The 15,245-nt window shown below is 40.0% G+C and overlaps 1 long non-coding RNA gene across 1 annotated transcript in view; it reads right to left on the reverse strand.

Moving 5' to 3' along the window:
- Window positions 1-11,352: 11,352 nt before the first annotated feature.
- Window positions 11,353-15,245, reverse strand: part of LOC132659579 (uncharacterized) — a 28,064-nt gene continuing 24,171 nt past the window's right edge. The window contains exon 3 of the long non-coding RNA XR_009600143.1: window positions 11,353-15,007. This is a non-coding gene — a long non-coding RNA (uncharacterized LOC132659579). The remainder of the gene's footprint in view (window positions 15,008-15,245) is intronic.

Below are 15,245 nucleotides of genomic sequence, written 5' to 3' on the forward strand. Positions count from 1 at the left end.
TGGTGCCCGTTTGAATATCGGAGAGTGCCCCGCCTTGGGCTCTCTCTCTTATGGATCTTAGAAGCCGGAACAAGTAAGTAGACATGGTGAGCCTCCACGCCCCAGATGGGAATTCAGCCGGAAAAAGAAAAGAAGGACACGGGGAAGCCCAGCATCGGTGCAAGCCTCCAAAAACTCCATTTTCAAAATTAGCTTATATACCCCAAGTTGTACATAAAGAAATAATGGAATATGCAGAGTTATGCAGGGGCAGCAGTCCTGACCCTCACTGAGACAAACAAGGCTTTCTTTTGCATACCCTCCCGTATACAAAAGGTCTCAGGTGGTTTACATTATCTTCTGGCCAAGAGGTCTGTTAACATTTTTATGGCTCTCTTCCTGGACAATTGTCTATCAAACCAGAAAACTCCTTTTCCCTAGAAGTGTTTTTTCTTTACTCTGCATCACCCTCAAAGTACTAAATAAAGTTACATTCCTGTAGAACAAAGGTGCAGTGGGTTATAACAAAGAAAGTACTTAACTCAAAGATCTAATGTTGCTAATACCAGGTCTACTACCTGTTTTTCTATATACCAACTATATCTAAACATAAAAGATATGAAAATTTGGCAGCAAGTATTGGCTCAACAAATGAAACTTTTAATCAGTCCTATTCTAATGATATTGACTCCTCGGAAGCCCCTACATTCCTAGAATGTTTTAAGCTTCCTGCGCCTCCTGTGATCAAGAGGCCTCAGTCAATCACATGTGCAACTGTACGAGTCCTGCAGGCAGGCTAGAAAGCCATCAGAGGGGTTTTTGGATTGAAACACCCTTTCAAATGCAGAAGACTAAAGCCTTGAGATGACTTTTTCCAGGCAGGCATATTCTTATTTTTTGGGGTACATGCTCAGGAAATATCAGGGGGAAAACCTGAGATCTGACTCGACCTTGCACATCAGATCTCTGCCGCATGACCTTGTCACGGGTGGGATTCCTCACGCTGGCTCCTGGTAATATCTCTACTGGAATTCTATCCCCAATATGGCTATCAATTATTATTGTTATTAAAAAAAATGAAAAGAGAGACCAAGACTGGGGAAATTCTAAAGCATCTTCTTCTTCCCACCACACAACATGTACAGGAGATTTCTTTCTTTCTTTCTTTCTTTCTTTCTTTTTTTTTTTTCTGGATCCTCACAGCAATTTATACATTTGTGTTTCTCGTAATAGAGGACTGGAGGAGAGTTCCTTCTTTCCTCCTGTGTTGTCCTGCCTTCAGGGCTGCCATAACAAAATATCACAAACTGTATAGCTTATAAACCAAAGAAATTTATTTCTTATTGTTCTGGAGGTTGAGAAGTATACGATTATGATGCCAATATATTGGGTGTCTATTGAGGCCCCACTTTCTCTTTAAAAAATGGCCACTTTACCTTCTTGTGTCTTCACTTGATTGGAAGGGACTAGAGAACTCTCTAGAGCCTCTTTTTCAAGTTAATTTTTATTGGAGTATAGTTGCGTTACAATGTTGTGTTAGTTTCTGCTGTATAGAAAAGTTAATCCGATATACATATACATATATCCACTCTTTTTTGGATTTCCTTTCCATGTAGGTTATCACAGAGAACTGAGTAGAGTTTTCTGTGCTATATAGTAGGTTCTCCTTACATACATGCTCAGTCAATTTGGTCATGTCTAACTCTTTGCTACCCCATGGACCGTAGCCTGCCAGGCTCTTCTGTCCATAGAATTTTCCAGGCAAGACTATTGGAGTGGGTTGCATTTCCTACTCTAGGGGATCTTCCTGACCTGAGGATTGAACCCGTGTCTCCTGTATTGCAGGCAGATTCTTTAGCCCCTGAGCCACTTGGGAAAACAGTTACCATTAGTTATCTATTTTATATGTAGTAGTGTATATATGTCAATCTCAATATCCCGATTCATCTCATCCCTTTGCTTGGTATCCCTAAGTTTGTTCTCTAGGTTTGGAGCCTCATTTATAAGACACTAATCCTGCTCACAAGGCTCCATCCACATGACGTAAGCACTTCCCAAGGCCCACCTCCCAATACCATCATGTTTAGGGGACACAAACATTCAGACTTAGAATCCCATCTTACCAATCAACTACTTGCACTTTCCTGTTGTTTAAACTTCATATATGTGGGGTTTCTCACTACTAGTTAGTCTCTTCTGGGATACTACTTATTCCAAGCCATAATCCAAATCACTGATTGCAAATGATATGCTATTAGACCTTTCTTAGTTGATGCTACCACAAATACAGGGCCCTTATAGATAACGAGTAAGTGGACTTTTATTTTAGGTCATTTTTATGTCTATTATTAGATCCCATGCTCAGAAATCTAAAGGGAAAATGGCAGTTCCAACAACTGTACAGATGGAGCAATGGAAACACCAATACATTAGATTAGAGTTGGAGGGATAAAAACCACCCTGTCATCAATGACATTACTTTTGAGTTCCTTCCACAGGATCAGATAGTTTCTGGGAGCTGAGCTGGGAATGTGACACATTGAGAACTTGAAATTTCCCAGTGGTGGGAAGAAATGCCTGCAGATTCCATCTGATGCCAGAATCCTACTTTTTGTAAAAGAGAGATGATGGTGAGAAACATTGAGGGTTAGTCACTTCCCTCTTTTCATGTCTTCTACTTCTGAGAAGGGGATCTTCTCTCTTGGGACCCTCTTCCTCCATCAGGGCCTGGAACAGAGGGTGAGAAGCCACCAAGAGTGACACGGGAGCTGATTCTCTGTGTCTCTCTGTGGCAGTGAATTGGGTTCTTGGTATCTGTGGACGTGTTCTGCTTCCCCTGTGGGACAACCACAGGTTTTTTCCCCACCCTCACTCAGTGGAACTGGCCTGAGACCAATTCCAAAATTAAACATTTGTTTGCCAAACATGCACAGCTGTGATCAGCCTGCTGCTGGTTTGCTGCATAGCATGCCACCTGCTAGCTCCCTTTCTAGAGAAAAAGAGTTGGGAGCAGAGCTGAGGGCAAAGTTCAGGCGATGGTTTGGGAATCTCTTTCCATCTCTGTGCAGTCTTATGCTAAACTCTCTGGTTCACCCCCAAAAGAGCACTGCAGACTTGCTTATGGTTTCAAAAACAGTTGGGGCAGAGACACTGCTTTCTGTTTTCCAAATGGCAGAAAGCAACAAATCAGTTTCTTCTCAAAGGTTATGTTGTTGTTTTGTTTTGTTTATCTTGGCTAGGAGGAGGGAGCTCTTTCAAGAAGATGAGGTCAAGCCATCTCTGTTATGACAGTTATCTAGGTGAGGGAGGAATAAATCCACTCTCATTCCGGATGATAAATGTTAGATGAGAAATTAACCATCACACAGTTTTGCCACCTGGAGTTGGAGAAAGGAAAGATGGAACATGGTTGAAGTTTGACAGAACACAAAATCGAGAGAAACTTTTGCAAAGTTTTCTTACAGCGTTAGCAGTATTTTTTCACTTGCCTGAGGTCATTTCCTCTTATCTTATAATCCATTGTTTTCTAAGAGAAATTTCATAAAAGAAAGTCTTTTGTAATAGCCCAACTGAAGCTCGTGTGATGAAAACAATAAAAATTCTTGTTCATAAGTGATTCTTTCTCTGCTTCTAAGACAACCAAGGGAATAGCACAGTGTGCAGCAGCCCAGAGCTGATGATTGCTAAGGCCAAGTGAAATTGGAAGGTCTGGAGGCTCAGAAGCATCACACCCTGTTTTAAACCCAGAAGACTTGCTTCATTGGGGTTCTTCTGGAGTATAATCTCCACCTAGTTGTAGAAGCCACTTCATACCATCCAGCAAGTGTTTACTACACTTCTCTGAAGCTTACAACATCTATTCCACATTTTTCTCTGTATTCAGATGCTGCATTTTTTCTTCACTCTTCTATCCAGATTGTCCATGGTTTACTTTATTCAATAGATGATTACTTTTAATGGGGGAAAATGGGAAAAAACCAAAAGGAAGACTGAGAGATTAAAACTTGAACATAAAGATGGATTTTTATTTATTTTCCTAATATTTTATGACATGAAGGAAAATAAAGACTATCTTCAGAATCCTGAAAGTTCAATGCCTTGAAGCCACCCCTTCCAGACAGACAGTAAGGTCTTAGTCTTTTTCAGCTCTGAGCATGTAGGGAGCAGAATGCATTGATAGAAGGTGACAACCCTGTACAGTTCTCTGCCCAAAATCACTGCTACATGAGTTCTTCATGTTTGGAGGAATCTCTTAAATAAACTGATAGCCACTGTTAGCTAAGTGATGAAACAGAGAGGAGAACTCTCTGGTTGCCTTGAGTCAGCTGGATATGCTATAGCAGAAAGGTGAAATTGCCTTTCAGAATGCACACCATACTAGTGGGACTTTACCTCTGCAGTGCAGCTTAAGAACCTTCTAGAGCTCTGTTTCTTCATTCCCTTATTTAACCTGCAGGTGCTCTTTTGACTTTAATTTCCCTTTCCAGGCTTATTTTTGATGGAAGCTCCTGACTATTTCCCATTCATAAGAGATGACTTGTCATTTCCAAAATATATCCTGAGTTCTCCTGTCCCAAATGTCTCTGCCCTTCACTTCCCTTCTGTTGGGCTTGCTAGTCTCCCACCACCTCTTTTGTTAGTAAAATTCTGATACACTGCTGAGATGAAATATTATCCTTCTTTTTAATTCAGATATATTTGACACATAATATTGCTTTAGTTTTAGGTATACAACATAATGATTTGATACATGTATGTATGTATGTATGTATATTGCAAATCTTTAACTTGTGAAACAGTCTGCAGTCCTTCCAGATGGAAGGAAGCCCTGGTTTTTGTTCCACTAAGACTTAATGATGCTGATGATCTCCTAGTATGTTAGGCTGTAGCAAGTGATGTGTGCAGTTGCCTTCGTGCACTAAGCAGGTGGCTCTTTGAGAGAAGTTTCCACAGTGGCCTTAGTCACCCTTGTATCTTCCATTCTTCCTGCCACCAAGCCTAGCATGATGCACATACTCCATGTGTATTTGTTAACCTACATTGAAAATGATAAAAATATCATTAATGATCAGTTACATATATTAAAAGAGCATATAAAAAACATACTAAAGACAATTGGGAAGATTAAAACCAGTGTGACCCTTGGCAGACTCAAGCGACATAGAGAGTAATTCTCTCAAGAGAGAGGAACAAGAAAGAGGGGGAAAAAGTAAGAAAATGATGAGCTTTTGAAAAAGCAAAGTGAGTATCTCTCTAGCCTGTCAATAAGCTTGGCAATGGTTTTTTAAAGAAGGAAGAACTTGGGGCTGGACTCTAGGTGAGAAGGACACACACCCTCTTCTATGATAACCAAATGGTCCATAGAACCAGCGAAACACCCAGGATACTGGCTGGTGATGGTAGGGCTGACAATCCCAGAAAGGGCTCATGGGGCCACCATTAATGGGTTTCCCAAGCAAGGGAATAGCAAAGCATGGACCGAAGTATAAGGCAGGACAATCCACGATTTTCATGGATTTTGAATGGTTTTACAGACTGAGGTGAGCCAGGAAGTTTCAGAAGCTGGCTATACCCTACACATAAATATATTCCTGGTACAAAGGCACTGGGGTAGAAATAGTTAAAAAAAAGTTAGACACCCTTTTGTAGTTCCTCCTCCATGGAAATCTGCGGGGTCCATTTGCCATCTATGATTTTCTATTAATCAAACTTCCTATTATAGATATATGGGATTTATGGTAGGAGAATCATAGTCCAGATAGTCCCTGGAGTGCCAAGAAAGAAAATATGCCACCAACCAGAATTCTATCAAATTAATCACCTGGGAAAATTAGTGAAATTGTGCTTGAATGAAGGTATGGCACATAAAAAATATCTATGACTTCTGCCTCATTCTTTGAAAATGAGGTTTCTATTTTTATACTTTTGGAGTGCAGTTGTGAGCAGAAATAAGTGGGTTCAACCATCAAGGCTAAGCGGTTTCAAAAGTCTCCACCTGACAGGTGAAGGGGGACACCAGTGCTTTAGTCCAGGTAGAATCTGGAAGACAAGACTGTTTTTCTGTCTGTTTTCTACACTGTGATTTATTCCTTCATCTAACAGAGACCCTGCTCAGTACCTGGCCTATCGCAGGCACACAATAAATATTGGCCGTAATCATGAATAAGTGGCAGCCATTTAACTGAGAAAGCAGAAATGTGAAATGTAGAGATGTCCATAGTTGTTGAGCTTGGTGATAGGCTATATGGCCTCAGGAGAGAAATCCATAGGTCTTCAGCAACTAAATATTATGGGAAGGAGAAATTTCCACTCTCAGGACTTATAGTTTAGAGCCCTGTTGCTCAAAATGAGCTAAAGATAGAGGCTCTCTCCAAAGGGAGAATTAATGGCCATATGCTCAGAAATCAGAAGGGTATGGAGCAGACATTTTGGAATGCGGGTGAATCAGTTCAGTTCAGTTCAGTTCAGTCACTCAGTCGTGTCCGACTCTTTGCAACCCCACGTATCGCATCACGCCAGGCCTCCCTGTCCATCACCAACTCCCGGAGTTCACTCAGACTCACGTCCATTGAGTCAGTGATGTCATCCAACCATCTTATCCTCTGTCGTCCCCTTCTCCTCCTGCCCCCAAACCCTCCCAGCATCAGAGTCTTTTCCAATGAGTCAACTCTTTGCATGAGGTGGCCAAAGTACTGGAGTTTCAGCTTTAGCATCATTCCCTCCAAAAGAAATCCCAGGGCTGATCAGAATGGACTGGTTGGATATAATGGAGTAAAATTCAAAACTCGTGAGAAAATAAAACCTGAAGCTTCAGGGACTTAATTTGTCTGTAAACCCCAGTTTTGCATTCAGAATGCTTTGAAGCAGAGTTTACTGGAACACCTGAGAGATGTCCTCTCTGGCACAGAATCCATGATGCTGAGAGGGCTTGAGGCGTGTCTTCTAGACTCGTGGGCCTTTTGGACAAAAAATCTGCCTTTCTCCAGATCACCAGAACCCTTCAAAACTTCTAAATTTTCTATCTTCAGTCATTCTCCCTTCAGTCCAACCAATGCACATATAGAGAAAGACAAACTTTAGAAGTTATTCTCCAGATGTTCCAAACGACAACCACACAGATCAGAATAATTCTTGTAGAACTGGGTTTTTGCATGCATGATCAAGACAAATACCATTTCCTGCATGAATGCAGATACTGACTCTTTTCAGGCTTCCAGAAACCTGGCAGAGAATGCAAAGAAGGCTTAATCACAAAATAGGGAAAAGCTTTCATGAGTAGAGAGTTCAGATTTACAAGAGTATTATTTCAATGGAAAAGGAGGGGAAAAAACCAACAGGATACAAGGTATATAACTTTGCAGCCAGCTTCCTCATCCTTCAGCATCATAGTTGCCTGGAAGAATGCTTGCCTTCTTAGAATTTGATCTCTGCTTCCTGGGAGGTGATGCATTTTGTAGAACAGAAACATTTGAAAGAAAATTCTAGTTTCTTTGTTTTTAAATCATTTCCTTTGTGTTTCCTTTGAATCTTTGTTCTTCTCAAGCCTTCCCACACCAGATGACTCCAAGTTTTTTTTTCCCTTTTAGTCCACCCACCACCATGATTGGATTGGTTCAACATATACTTTTCCATTTCTAAAGAGTTTCCCATATTACTCCAGGTAGAAGGGATAAAAAACACATAAAATAAGCCCTGTCTGATGACAACTTCCATTCTAACAGGGCCACAGCTGTATTTCCCAAGTGATTTCAACCTAGTAAGCACTAACATAGCAGTATGAATCTGGTGTGACTTTCTACTATTGCAGCTAGAAACTTCTGCCTAGAGGTAGGTAGTGTTGGACACTTCCTCTCTCACTGGTTTTTCTTCTCTCCATGATTGCTTTCAAACTCCCTGAAGACAGTGGCCATATGTTTTCAGCTTCCTTATTTCTCTCCTAGACAACATTCTCAAGAAATGCTAATTGAAATAGGTCTGGGGCATGGGTGATAATGCAACCATTTTCTTACTGGATTATCATACAGTTCTTACAGTATAGGCTCTGAAGTCACTAGGAGAAAGAAAAGGAGACTCCAAACTCAGAGTGGATAGCATATCCATTACCTAGCATGACCATCCTGTCTCCTCTGAAAGACTAGAGTCATCTTTTGATCTCTGCAGGATCTTAATTTAGAGGTTCTGTTGACTCTTCGTTACCATGGGATTGTTCAAGTGGCAAGGAGCATGTACAGTATTTAAGGTGCTCTTAAACATTACTATCTATGGTAAATAAGAAAGGGGGCACACGTATTAGAGTTGCTGTTTAATGATGTAGGAAAAAGCTGCCTGGTAAAGTGCACCATTAAAAAAAAGCTGAAATCTGTGCCAAACAATGACCTGACGATATACTGAGAGCTTCCGGGTCAGCACCACATTTTCTAACTTGAAAAGTGATGGGTGTCAAGTGTCTTTGAGGAGTCAAGAAACCTAAGGAGTGGAGGATGCTAGGTTGGAAGAGGAAGTGGTTGATGAGACAGGGCTTGCACACATGTGTATCCACGAAGCCTCTTGCTGAAAGTGTGCTTGTGTCTCATTTTCAGATCTTCTTTCTTATTAAACCAATGAAACAAACCCACAAGCTTAGAAAACAAATCAAAACTCCAGTCAACAAGAGTAATCTGTATCTGTTAAAATGGCATATGGTAAGCAAGTCTTGGATCCTTCAAAGAGATGCCCAAAGCAAAACTACTTTTACTATTATTTTTCTGCTTTTACAAACACAAGCTAGTAATTGCGATCATGTCTTTGGTTTAAAATGCTTTGTGCAACATGAGACAGCAAATTTATCTGTATAGTTCTAGTAAGCTGTAACTTTAGAAACTACAATGGATTTTATATCCTCCCAGGAAGATTTTATGGGTCTTAAAAAAAAAAAAAAGTTGAAGAATTATAAAGTCTGTATCTGCTTGTTTAGTAGGAGAGTTCCAAAGGCTATTCCTTTGTAATTTCTATCTAATTGATCACGCTTACTGTCTGGTAACTTATAGTGATATAGACTGCCATTTATAAGTATTTCCTGAGACTTACAGGAGTATAAATCCATGATAAAGTGTTCTCTGGGTCTCACCTGAACATCTCTTAGACTCCTTCTGTTGCTTTGTATAGACAGAGCTAGTCAACTGAATTGAACCCAGCGAGGAACATTCTTCCCAATCCTGAAACGCTAAAAACAGGGTTGGTGAGACAAGACATAACTACACATGGAATGATATTTAGAAAGATATGGCAAGGGAGTAAATGTTTTCTTGGTTTTCCAAGTGAATTATACTTATGAGAAATATGTTGGCTCAGAAGGGAGGGGACCGAACATTATATTTAGATGGTTGGGGAAGTTATAACATGTAAAGTTGGCACTGCATCTAAAGGAGCTGATTTTGAAGTCAGAGGAAACAGAAGGGTGTGCTAAGTGAGTCTAAGCCTGAGCAAGTGAGCAGAGGAAGGAGAGCTCCAGATGGGCTCTGGAGACCAGAACCCTAAACAAACAAGATTGCCCGAAGCAGATGCCATATGCATGCTGCAGGATTGTTTACTACAGAGGGAGACTTAGATTAGGCCATGATCACCTTCTGTATCAGGCTAAGGAGTTAGCATTTTATCCAATGTCTAAACTATTAGCTATGGCTAAGGTATATCAAGATTGCCTTGGTTAATAACAATGGAAAATTTAAAATTTTCTCCTCCAAAGATTGAAAATTGGCCTCTCTTTCAAATATTTGTCCATAAGGCAGATAGAACATTTGAATCTTTACATTTTTTGTCACTGTTTTATTGAGTGCATTTTTATTTATTTATTTATTAGGTTGATTTTTAAATAATCCTACTGTACACTAAGTCTGGTCAAAACTGTTAGCAAAGATGGAAAAGAGTTTGAATGCTTCTGTGACAAGAAAACTTATTTGGAAACTTGGGTAGAAATCTCAAGAAGAAAGGACTTATCACTGAGTTTATTTTTCTATCTTTATTTCTATTGCAACTGAATATCCATTAGTGAGTGCATCATGTAAAAGAAAACGCTGATTATAAAGCATTCTGCTGCTGCTGCAGCTGCTGCTAAGTCGCTTCAGTTGTGTCCGACTCTGTGTGACCCCATAGAAGGCAGCCCACCAGGCTCCCCCATCCCTGGGATTCTCCAAGCAAGAACACTGGAGTGGGTTGCCATTTCCTTCTTCAATAAAGCATTCTATGCAGATGCAATTGTTTATGTTCTGGCAGAGTTGAAAGGACCCTAAAGTAGTGTCGTTTGTGTTTGAGATTGATAAGTACAATTAATCAAATCCTTATCTTACTCTGGTTTCCCTGGTGACTCAGAGGTTAAAGCATCTGCGTCTAGTGCGGGAGACCTGGGTTTGATCCCTGGGTTGGGAAGATCCCCTGGAGAAGAAATGGCAACCCACTCTACTATTCTTGCCTGGAGAATCCCATGGACGGAGGAGCCTGGTGGGCTACAGTCCACGGAGTCGCAAAGAGTCAGACACGACTGAGCAACTTAACTTTCACTTTCACTTTATCTCTCTCTACACTTTAATCATCCTTATCTTACTCTACACTTTAAACATCTGGGAGGATGTTTACTTTAAAAGAAAGGCTACTTTTAGACAAGACATGGAAGAAACCTAAATATCCATTGACAGAGGAATGGATAAAGAAGATGTGGTACCTATATACAATGGAATATTACTCAGCCATTAAAAAGAATGAAATAATGCCACTTGCAACAACATGGATGGAATAAGGATTGTCATACTGAGTGAAGGAAGTCAGAGACAGAAGGAGAAATATTATATGACATCCCTCATATCTGGAATCTAAAAAAAATGATACAAATGAATTTACAAAACAGAAAGACTCACAGACTTTAAGAATGAACTTATGGTTGCCAGAGGGAAGGATGGGGGCAAGGGATATTAAGTTTAGGATAGACATGTACACACTGCTATATTTAAAATGAATAACCAACAAGGATCTATTGTATAGCACATGGAACTCTGCTCAGTGTTATGTGGCAGCCTGGATGGGAGGGGAATTTGGAGGAGAATGAGTGTGTGTATATGTGTGTGTGTGTGTATATACATATATATATATATATATATATATATATATATATATATTCTGTGAAAGCTGAATCCTTTCACTGTTTACCTAAAACTATCATAACATTGTGAGTCAGCTATACCTCAATACAAAATAAAAAGTTTAAAAAAGGAAAGGCTATTTTACTTTACTCTTCATACCCAAATCAAACCAAATTGTGAGAGCATGGTATGTTAGAATGTAGCTGATAAATATCAAAGAATGTAAACATTAGGTAACCAAAGAGCTTGGGCTATCTCATTCTTTTTTTTTTTTTAATTTAATTTAATTGAAAAAAAATTTTTTATTTTTACTTCATTTTGCTTTACAATACTGTATTGGTTTTGCCATACATTGACATGAATCAGCCACGGGTGTACGTGAGATCACAATTCTGAACCCCCCTTCCACCTCCCACCCCATATCATCTCTCTGGATCATCCCCATGTATCTCATTCTTAAAATTAATTGGAAGTTTCATATCCTTGCCCCGAGCATAGGGAATGAAGGCATACACAGTTACATGGATAACACCTGAAGGACATATTGAAAGCTTATAAATCTGGCAGATACCAGACAAATTCAGCCTTTCCAGGTTTGGTGTGGTCTTTACCATCCATATCAGTCATCCTTTATGAACATAGATCTGAAGGATTTGACACTTGCTCCCTGTGAAAGTTATTTCAGAACTATTTACATATTTCCCTAGGATGCCAGTGAAAGCTAAAAAACAATGGTGAGTGTGAACACTTGAAATTCCGAAACCATCAACCTGAAACCTATATTTTTCCACTTTTCTTTTCAGACTCATTTCTGTCCTCCCGTCTCCTCTACCTCCTCACCTCTTTTCATTCCATTGTTTCTCCACTAATTTCTACCCCACCCCATTATGTATTCCACCTCAGAAAATAGATGAGCACCAATTTTCAAAAATTTGGGTGGACAATTGGCTTTGTGGTAGAGTTACAAAGAGGAAAGTTGCTTCTGACAAGCAGAGTCTTTACCACTCCCCATAGGAGCCTTGACATCAGGCAATTTTTATATCCCTAAGGTTGCCACGTAATGTTTCCTTGCCTCCTGATTCCATGTAAATGCATAGGAATCATAAATTCACATATAACCTAGACCAAAAAATGAGTCTTTGATCTATAAATGATGTGCTTGTAAGCTCCTTAAGTTTCAGTAAACCCTTTCCCCAGGATTTTTGCATCTTCTGCCAACCTTTGGGAGGATGTGTTTATAGCTTTCAGGTCAGCACGCATATTTCAGGGTTTTCTGGTTTCCAAACTGGCACAAAACTCAAGGAGAGAGAGAAAGCATCCAACAACCACCTGCAAAACCTCCAACAGGTATGTTTCTTCTCAACCCAGTGGTTTAGAGTGCTGTAACAGTGGGTTATGATCCAGAAATGGTTCTCCAAACGTGCAGTCTTCATGCTTTGAACTCTCTCTTGTAAATAGTCAAGGCAAGGGAAAAAACTATATGTCCACTGACAAATGAATGGATAAAGAAGATGTGGTATATACATACAATGGAATATTATTACTCAGCCATATAAAGAATGAAATAATGACATTTGCAGCCCCATGGATGGACTTTGATGTTATTATACTAAGTGAAGTAAGTCAGACAGAGAAAGACAAGTATCATATGATATAACTAATACGTAGAATCAAAAAAAATGATACAAATGAACTTATTTACAAAATAGACTCACAGACATAGAAGACAAATTTATGGGGATAGGAGGAGGGATAAATAAGGAGTTTGAGATAAATAGATACATGCTACTACAAATAAATAGGTAAACAACAAGGACTTACTGTGTGTCATAGGGAACTATGCACAATATCTTGTAATAAACTATAGTGGAAAAGAATATGTAACAGACTATACCTTTATGTTGTTGTTTAGTTGCTAAGCTGTGTCCGACTCTTTGAGACCCCATGGACTGTAGCCCACACAGCTCTTCTACCCATGGGATTTCCCAGGCAAGAATACTGAAATGGGTTGCCATTTCCTTACCCAGGGAATCTTCCCAACTGAGGGATCAAACCTGTGTTTCCTATATTGACTGGTGGATTCTTTACCACTGAGCCACCAGAGAAGGCCTATATATCTATATACATGTATATGTATAACTGAATCACTTTGCTATACACTTCAAACTAACGCAACATTGGAAATGAACCATGCTTCAGTTAAAAACAAAACAAAACACTTGACCTAAAAAAAAAGAACTCTCTGCCTGTTATGCCCATGTAGATTCTTGAGGTTGTATTGCAGATAGCACACATTCCACTAAAGAGGGAGTTTTGAGAGGGTATTTTCCGAAGTTCTTTAATATGAAAACTCAGTTTTGTCGCTGCTTCCAGGAACCCTAGGACACAGGAACACGTGCTTTGGGGAAATTCAGACTGTTTCCTACCTATAGTCTGCACCATCTTCTTTTCAAGGATCCCTTCATAAATGAAATTGAATGCATATGAATGTTATCTTTCTCCTCAATTCAATTTTAACATATATTTCAGAAAATTGTCTGTATGCTTCACGACATACCTGCTTACATAGAAGAGACAGGTTCAAATCCTATAGTTCCCACTCCGTGTTCTACCACAATTATCTGAGAATTTTCAGTATTGTATGTCACTTTTCTTAAAAATAAGAACGGAGGAAAAAACACTTGCTGAGAAAGGTCCTGTGCTCAGTGCTTTATTTGTATCAAACTTATTTATCCTCCTAATAACTCTAACGATGTAATAGTCATTTTTCTACTTTACAAATGAGGAAACAAAAACTCTAAGAGTTTAGTTGTTCAAAGTCTCACAGCTCACACCGGGTGCAGCATAATTCCAGCCCTGCAGTCCTGATACAAAAGAAAGTAAACAGAAACAAACCTGTGCCCTTCCTACTGTAACTTGCAGTCTCCCTACTAGACAACTTGCTTTCACTCCTGTGTCTTAATCTCTTAATTGGATGCACTCTTTTTCTTTCTAAAAAAGACAAAACAAAACTCTACTCCTTTGGCTTCCAACAAGTATGAAAGTATTTAACACCGGGGATGGGTGAACATCATAAGGCTCGGACTTGGGGAGGGAGCTCACATCACCTCCTCTGGGATCTCATCCAAGAACCTTCCTGTAGGTGATCAACACTTTGGAGAAAGTAGCATTCCTCCACCTGTAAAAGCGAGATAATGTGAACATTCAGAGACACAAATGCAGTCAGTCTCATCCCATCAGCAAACACGGAGAATCAAAGGAAGGGCTGAAGTTCTGACATCCTGAGAAACATTGAACAGAAGTTGGCCAAGGTGCCCATGGCTCCAGCCTGTGCTTCTTCTGCCTTCTGCCAGGGCCCTGCCCTACCTCTCACATCTCTGAAGCCTTCAGTGAGGGTTATCTCATTCAGTGTCCAAAACATAGAGATGGGTACTCCTGTTATCTCCATCTCCTAGATGAGGAAACATGGGGGACTAACAAGATAGGTGATTTGTCCACAGTCTCATGGTTGCCAAGTAGCAGAGCTGAATGGGGATGGCTAACCATCTATAAGATATGATGCTTAAACCAAGACAGTCACAGGCTCCCTGGGATCATTGGTCAGCCTAGAATCAAAATTAGTACTGCCTGGCTTCATCCTCTATGCTTAGCCTCTTTACAGAACAGGCCATAAGGTTTCCCTTTTAACCTGAGCTCAGAGATGACATTTAATTCATAGAAAATAAGGTAGGGCATTATGGGTTCTAGAGAGGTTCTGGACAAGATGGATCTGTAAGCCCGTATTCCTTCTGTCTTGACCCTTTGCCTTTCTGCTGCTTCCATTCTCTTCTCCCAGTCTCCAAGGAGCTGGTGGCCACAGATGGAGTTGAGCCTCTTACTCATTCAGGCTGCTCTGAGTGGTGGGCATTGATGGAGTTCTAGAAGGAGAGGAGAAGCCAGATTACAATCAGGTGTGGTTTCTGTGTTATGTTTCTGATTCACAGCCTAAGAAATCATGGACGAAAAGAATCCAGATCCCTAAACCTCCAGTAATGTGTTGTGATCTCTTTTCTCATCCTGAATGCAAATTCTATTCATCCTTAATTTTATAAGTCACAATTTTACATGCCTTTTCTTAAAGACTTCCCAATTGTATAAGCTTCAGGTCCCAACAAG

Source organism: Ovis aries, chromosome 3, assembly GCF_016772045.2.
Source record: "Ovis aries strain OAR_USU_Benz2616 breed Rambouillet chromosome 3, ARS-UI_Ramb_v3.0, whole genome shotgun sequence".
Lineage (NCBI taxonomy): Eukaryota > Metazoa > Chordata > Mammalia > Artiodactyla > Bovidae > Ovis > Ovis aries.